This window comes from Myotis daubentonii, chromosome 3 (assembly GCF_963259705.1).
Source record: "Myotis daubentonii chromosome 3, mMyoDau2.1, whole genome shotgun sequence".
Classification (NCBI taxonomy): domain Eukaryota; kingdom Metazoa; phylum Chordata; class Mammalia; order Chiroptera; family Vespertilionidae; genus Myotis; species Myotis daubentonii.
The window spans coordinates 76004239-76012364 of NC_081842.1; the positions used below are offsets into that span (position 1 = coordinate 76004239).

General features: G+C 39.4%; 1 pseudogene; it reads left to right on the plus strand.

The window, feature by feature from the left end:
* Positions 1-2873: 2873 nt before the first annotated feature.
* Positions 2874-4363, plus strand: LOC132229296 (ruvB-like 1; annotated as a pseudogene).
* The last annotated feature ends 3763 nt before the right edge of the window (positions 4364-8126 follow it).

Here is an 8126-nt window from a genome sequence, read left to right on the forward strand (position 1 = left end):
AGTATTTGATAGATGTTGTTGATTGTCTTCTAGTTTGCCCTGTCTCTGAAAATAAGGTTGCTTTTGTGATTCTTATTTTTGTCTTCCATATACAATGTCTTTTTTCTGCATTTTGTTTTTAAGATTTTCTTTTTATTTTTGGTGTTTAACCATTTTTTGGACAAATATTGATCTGGTTTTGTTTGTTTAATTTATTTATTATTATTAATATTTTACCTTAGGGCTTGTTATACTTTTTGGATCTGTATAGTTACTGATTTTCATCAATTTTCAAATAATTTAGGCATTATTTCTTTAAATATAATTTTGTCCACCCCTGCGCCTTCAGAGACTTCAATTACATGTGTAGGCCATTTGATGTTTTTCATAGTTATATTTGCTTTTCAGTCTTATTTCTCTTCGTGCTTCATTTGAATGGGTTCTATTACTTTATCTTTCAGTTCCCTTTTCTTTTTCAGTGTTTAATCTGTTTTAATCCCATATTGCATATTTATTACAGTTTTCATCTCTAAAGTTTCAATTGGATTCTCTCTTTATTTTAAATCTTTATTGTTGAAAGTATTACATATGTTCCCTTTTTTACCTCATTAATCCCTGTTAGCCTGGCCCTGGACCCCACCCCCTGACCTTCACCACTGTTTGGATTTTCTGTTCTTCCAGGGGAAACATCTTCAGTTTTTCTTTGTAGGTTTATATTTTCATTTACATCCTAGATCATGTTTACAGTATTTGTAAGAGCTGTTTTAATGCCCAAATCTATAAGCTTCACCATCTCTGCTATTTTGAGGTCTGTTTCTATTTGCTTGAATTTTCTCCTGGCCTGGTTGATATATTTTTGCTTCTTTATATGCCTGATAAGGCTTTATTAGATGCTTGATCATTATTAATTTTATGTTGTTTGTTTCTGAATTTTGTTGAATTATTTTAAAGAGTGTTGGATTTTGTATTGGTACATAGATATGTAACTTGTGAGAGCTTGATCCATTCAATGTTAAGCTTTGTTTGAACAAGTCCAACATAGGCTTTCCCTCTAGGACTAACTAATTCAACCCCAGTTGTTAAGTTGTGACATGTCTACCCAGTGTTTTATTTTATTTTTTTTATATGATAAGTCCTTTCTACTATGATCAATAAGAACACTAACTACTTCCAGCTTGTATTAGCTTTGACTAGTAATTAGCCTGCCAGTGGTTCTTTTCTTAGATTATGGAAGTTTCCTTTAATATATGCACATATAATATTCAATCAATGCCTCAAGGTTATTCTTTTTAAATTTTTCAGTGTTCTTTCTAAGTGCATTTCATTCCTCCCCTGTATTCTGCGCCACAAATTCTAAATGATTTGATCTTCACAAGCTCTAATTTCTGTTTCCAAACTTAGTGAGACAGACCACCAAACATTTTTCTGGAAACTGCCTACATGCAAAAAGCTGGGGTATTGGAGAACAGAGTTCACTGGTTTCCCATGTCTCAGGGATTTAGCCCAGTGGTGCTTCTTTTTCAATGTCTAAACATGATTGTTTCATATATTTTTTATATTGTCAAATGTTTTAATTATTTTTGGTGAAATAGTAATTCTGAAGCAGAATTATAAAGCCTTCTTTTAGTGTGAACTTTTACAGGTCTAAAAATGGCTTTATATGCAAGGAGGAATATCATTACTCATGTCATTAATTAACATTAATTTATTAAATTTAGAATCTAGTTGTTTAATCTCTTAAATTCAAATTACAGATTTTATCTTAATCAAACATAAAAAACAATTCATAATGAATTAAAGACTTGAGTGTAGGCCTGAAATTATAAAACATCTAGAAGAAAAAATAAGAGATAAGCTTCTTGATACTGGTCTTGGAAGTGAGTTTTTGGATTTGACAACAAAAACAAAGGTAAAAAACAAACAAACAAGTGGGACTAAATCAAACTAAAAGGTTTGTAGACAACAAAAGAAACCATCAACAAAATGAAAAGGCAACCTATGGAATGGGAGGAAATATTTGCAAGTCACACATTCAATAAGGGATTCATAACTAAAATACACAAGAAACTCATACAACTCAATAAGCAAATAAACAAATGACCCAATTAAAAAATGGCAAGGACTTAAATAGACACTTTCCAAAGAAGACATACAAATGAATAGTAGGTACCTGCGAAGGTGCTCAGCATCACTAGTCATCAGGGAAAGGCAATCAAAACCACAAAGCAATATCACCTCACACTTGTCAGAATGGCTATCACCAATAAATCACCAAACAAGTGTTGGCGAGGATGTGGGAAAAAGGAACCCTCATACACTATTGGTGGAAATGCAGACTGGTGGAAAACAATACGGAGGTGTTCAAAAAAATTAAAAATGGGACTGCTTTACAACCCAACAATTCCACTTCTACGAATATATCAGAAGAAGTCTAGAACACTATTTTGAAAACTATATGCACCCCCCCATGTTTATTGCATCAGATTATTTACAATAGTCTAGCTGTGGAAGTGACCCAGTGCCCATCAATAGATGAGTAGATTAAAAAAAACACACAACTATGGTGCATATATACAATGGAATATTACTTGTTCACACACACAAAAATGAATGAAATCTTCCCATTTGCAGCTCAGTCAGAGAAAGACAAATGCCATATGATTTCACTTATATATGGAATCTAAGGAGCAATATAAACAAACAAAACAGAAATAGACTCAACATACTCATTGATACAGACAACAGACTAATGGTTGCCAGAGGGGAGAGGGTTAGGGTACTGGGTGAAAAAGGTGAAGGGATTAAGAAGTACAGATTGGGATGGACTGGGGTTCCGGGTGTGGGTTACCCGCTCCTGGTTTTCCATGCTCACCTTGGCTCCTGACCTGTACAAGATGAAGATTGGGGAAGTAAAGAGCACCACAAAGATGCAGCACCTCACCTCCCACAGTCACATGAAGGGGCTGGGGCTGGATGAGAGTGGCTTGGCCAACCAGGCGGCCTCAGGGCTCCTGGGCCAGGAGAATGTGCTAGAGGCATGTGGTGTCACAGAAGTAGCCAAAGGCAAGAAAATGGCTGGGAGAGCTGTCTTGTTGGCAGGACCTCCTGGAACTGGGCAAGACAGCTCTAGCTCTCGCTATTGCTCAGGAGCTGGGAAGTAAGGTGCCTTTCTGCCCCATGGTGGGAGTGAAGTTTACTCTACAGAGATCAAGAAGACGGAAGTGATGATGGAGAGCTTCCGCAGGGCCATTGGGCTGCGGATAAAGGAAACCAAGGAGGTTTATGAAGGTGAAGTCGCAGAACTAGCTCCGTATGAGACAGAAACCCCATGGGAGTGTATGGTAAAACCATTAATCATGTAATCATAGGACTCAAAACAGCCAAAAGAACCAAACAATTGAAACTGGACCCCAGCATTTTTGAAAATTTGCAGAAAGAGTGAGTGGAGGCTGGAGAAGTGATTTACTGTGAAGCCAACAGTAGAACTGCGAAGAGGCAGGGCAGATGTGATACCTATGCCACAGAATTCGACCTTGAAGCTGAAGAGTACGTCCCCTTGTCAAAGGGGGATGTGCCCAAGAAGAAAGAAATCATCCAGGATGTGACCTTGCATGACTTGGATGTGGCCAGCGCCAGGCCCCGGGGGGACAAGACATCCTGTCTATGATGGGCCAGTTAATGAAGCCAAAGAGGACAGAAATCACAGACAACTTCGAGGGGAGATTAACAAGGCGGTGAACAAGTACATTGATCAGGGCATTGCTGAGCTGGTCCCAGGTGTGCTCTTTGTTGATGAGGTCCACATGCTGGACAGCAAGTGCTTCACCTACCTGCACCAGGCCCTGGAGTCTTCTATCGCCCCCATCGTCATCTTTGCATCTAACCGAGGCAACTGTGTCATCAGGGGTGCTGAGGGTATCACCTCTCCTCATGGCATCCCCTTGACCTTCTGGACGGAATGATGGTCATCTGAACCATGCTGTACACTCCGCAGGAAATGAAACAATTCATTAAAATCCGTGCTCAGATAGAGGGAATCAACGTAAGTGAGGAGGCACTGAACCACCTGGGGGAGATCGGCACTAAGACCACTTTGAGGTACTTGGTGCAACTGCTGACCCCGGCCAACTTGCTTGCTAAGATCAACAGGAAGGACAGCATTGAGAAAGAGCATCTTGAGGAGATCAGTGAGCTCTTCTCTGATGCCAAGTCATCGGCCAACATCCTGGCTGACCAGCAAAATAAGTACATGAAATGAATCTTTCTGCAAAGAGACACTCCCAGCATGCCTGGGCCTGGGTACAGCCTGCAGATACAAGGCTCACGCCTGGCCTTCGGATCTGTTCCCCATCAGGCCTGGTTAATGGCAGGTTCAGTGTACTGTTTTCTTCAGTTATCATAATTTCTCCCATGGTTGCTTTGAAGGAACCCTGCTTCACCTGGCATGTTTTATAATAAATCCTATAGGATATTTTGATGACATCTCTTTCTCTTCTTTTAATTAAAAAAAAAAAAACCAACTTGGTATTTTAGAACAGTTTTAGATGCACGGCATTGTTGTGAAGTACAGGTTGTTCCCACATACTTCACACCCAGTTTCCCTACTGTTAACATCTTATAGTAGCAGTATGTGATACATTTGTCACAGTTAATGAGCCAATACTGATGCATTGTTATACTTTATTCACATTTTCTCTCCCTTTTCTGTCCCAGGATCCCATCAAAATCCAACATTTCATTTAGTTGTCATTTCCCTTTAGACTCCTTGTGGCTATTACAGTTCCTCACCCTTTTCTTGTTTACAATGGTCTTCATAATGCTGATCAGGTAGTGTTCTGTCAAATGTACCTCAGTGAGGTTTTTTTTTTTTAAATATATTTTATTGATTTTTTACAGAGAGGAAGGGAGAGAGATAGAGAGCTAGAAACATCGATGAGAGAGAAACATCGATCAGCTGCCTCCTGCACATCTCCCACTGGGGATGTGCCCGCAACCCAGGTACATGCCCTTGACCGGAATCGAACCTGCCCTTGACTGGTCTCGGCCTCAGTGAGTTTTTTTAAAAGGATTAAAATGTACTAGTAATAAACTGATGCTGCATTAAAAAAACTAAAAAGAAGTACAGATTGATAGTTACACAATACTCATGGAGATGTAAAGCACAGCATAGCAATAATATTATAATAACTATGTATGGTACCAGATAGATACTAAAAATATCAGGGAGACTATTTTGTAAAGTACGTGATTGGCCACTATGTTTCACACCTAAAGCTAATACAAAGTAATATTGAATGTAAACTGTAATTGAAAAATATTGTTTTATTTAGAAAAACCCACAATGAGATATCACCTCACACTAGTTAGGATAGACATGACGAAGTATAAGAGCTAACAAATGTTGGTGAGGATGTGGAGAAAAGGAAACAAAACTCTTGCGCACCATTGATGGGATTATAAATTGGTGCAGCCACTGTAGAACAAGTATAGGGGTTCTTAAAAACTTTAAAATAGAACTGCCATATAATCCAGCAGTTCTACTTCTTGGTATGTATCCAAAGGAAACTAATCATTACCTTAAAGAGATATATGTGTTCCCATGCTCCGAGTAATATTATTCACAATAGCCAAAATATGAAAACAAATTTAAGTGTGAACTGACAGATAAATAGATGAAGCAAATGTGGTATATGTATATACCACATTTGCAAACTTGGAGACCCCAAATCCTATCTAATAAAGAGGGAATATGCTAATTGACCCTCACATCATTGCAAAGATGGCGGCACCCACAGCCAATAAGGAGGAGGAAATATGCTAATTGACTGTCTCACCCTCAAAGATGGCAGCACCCACAGCCAATAAGGAGGGAATATGCTAATTGACTGCCATGCCCTCAAAGATGGTGGCGCCCAGTCCCCTCAGCCCCACTGGGGCAGTAGGCACCCGGCCACTCTGCGCGCCTGCTCTGGAGTTCCCCAGTCCCCTCAGCCCCCAAGCCGCGCAGGGCAGGCCCGAGGTGCAGGCAAGCCTTGTATGGTGGCTGCCCAGCTGCCCAGGGCTGGCCAAAGGCACAGGCAAGCCTCAGATGGCAGCTGCCCAGCTGACGCTCAAGGCGCAGGCAAGCCTAGGATGTTGGCTGCCCAGCCACCCAGGGCTGCCTGAGGCTCTGGTAACCAGGGCCGGCCGAGGTTTGCGCTGCCAGCAGTGGCAGGAGAAGAGGTGTGTTGGGGGCATCTCCTTCCCCTGATCCCCGGGTTGCTTCCCACCCCTGAGAGCTTCCGGACTGTGAGAGGGAGCAGGCCAGGCTGAGGGACCCCCCTCCAGTGCATGCATTTTCATGCACTGAGACTCTAATATATATATATAATTCAACTTTAAAAATGAAGGAAATCCTGTCATTTGCAACAGCATAGATAAAACTGGAGAGCATTATGCTAAGTGAAATATATCAGAGAAAGGAAAATACTGTATAGTATTACTTATATGTGGGATCTAAAAAAAAAAAAAGAAAAAAAAATGAACTCATAGAAACAAAGGAGAGTAGTGGTTGCCAGGGGCTGATTGGTGGGGGAAATAGGGAGAGTTTGGTAAGAGGGTATACACTTCCAGTTATATGATGAGTAAGGCCTAAGAATCTAACATAGAATTGAATGACTATAGTTGATAACACTGAATTATATAGTTGAAACTTGTTAAGATAGTAAAACTTAAATATTCTAATAAAAACAAGTAAATATGGGAGGTGATGGATGTGTTAATTAACTACATGAGGAGTTTTCTTTGACAGCGTCTATGTATATCAAATTATGTAGTACATTTTATCTCACAAATTTATTTGTCAATTATAATTCAATGAAGCTGAAAAAACTAAATTGTATATTTTATAATTTTATATTTATGTATAGTAAAAAAAGGGACTATTTTTACATTTTATATTAATATTAAATTAACTTTTGTTGAACAAACTAAATTTCTTTTTAAAACAACTAGTCTCACTTATTTACTTAGTTCACCAAACATCCATAAACACTTTTAATGCATTTACACTTTAACATATCCAATTTTGTAATAGTGACTTGAAGGGCTAAACTGGAAAAATTTACACCACCACCAAGAAAATGCTTATAAATGTTCGAATAGCCCGTGTAAATCTCACAAATTAAAAGAATATATATTGTCATTCCAGGTCTTTTAAACATCCCAGTGCCATTTACAAACTTCATCAAATATCTTGTACTCTTCAGCTGAACATTACAAACCCAATAACTACATATTTTAATTCAAATTAAAATCTGATAGATTACCTAGTAGGATTTGCAATCTAAAATCCGAAACTACTGAATTAGCTCTTTGAATTTAATTTACTTTATTTTTTACTTAACTTTAAAACGTTGTGGTGGTTGAGAAGATAATGTGCCAATCTGGAAGAAAATTTGTATCTTGAGCAAATTGAGGCTATTAGGATAATGGTTTGTGAATGTTAAATATGACCATCTCAAAGAGAAGGTATTGTTTATCCAAGACTGAAGATAGAGCAAAGGATCTAGGGGAAGTACATATCTTGCTTCCTCCACTTATATAGATAAATATTCTGAATATATCTATATCTATATATCTATCTCTATATATACACACATATATATAAAAAGGAAATATGCAAATTAGACTGGAATGCCATAACGGGTCACGACTAGACAGGAGGAGCAACGCTTGCTCACAGGTGAGGCCCAGAGCGGAGACAGAACAGAGACAGGGGGCCAGCGAGCTGCCGTGCGCTGGCTTGGGCAGGCTTCCCAGAGCCTGAGCAGACATGGACAGGGGCCGGGGGTCAGTCCGCAGCCTCCGCAATGAGCACAGGCCTGGAGAGGAGACAGCAGGCCCGCCTCCTGTGGAAGCTGCACGGTTCCCATGGAAGCAGCATGGCTCCTGGCGGCATGCTACAGTTCCCACTGGCTCCTGCGGAAGTGGCGGGCGGCCTACTGCGCCGCAATATTGCGGGATGGGCTACTGAATATATATATATGCACACACACACACACACACACACACACACACGCACTAGAGGTTTCCAAGTTTGACATTATTCAATTGGTATTCTTTTTTTTAATACTTCTTTTTTTAAATTTAATTTATTTTTTTCTTAT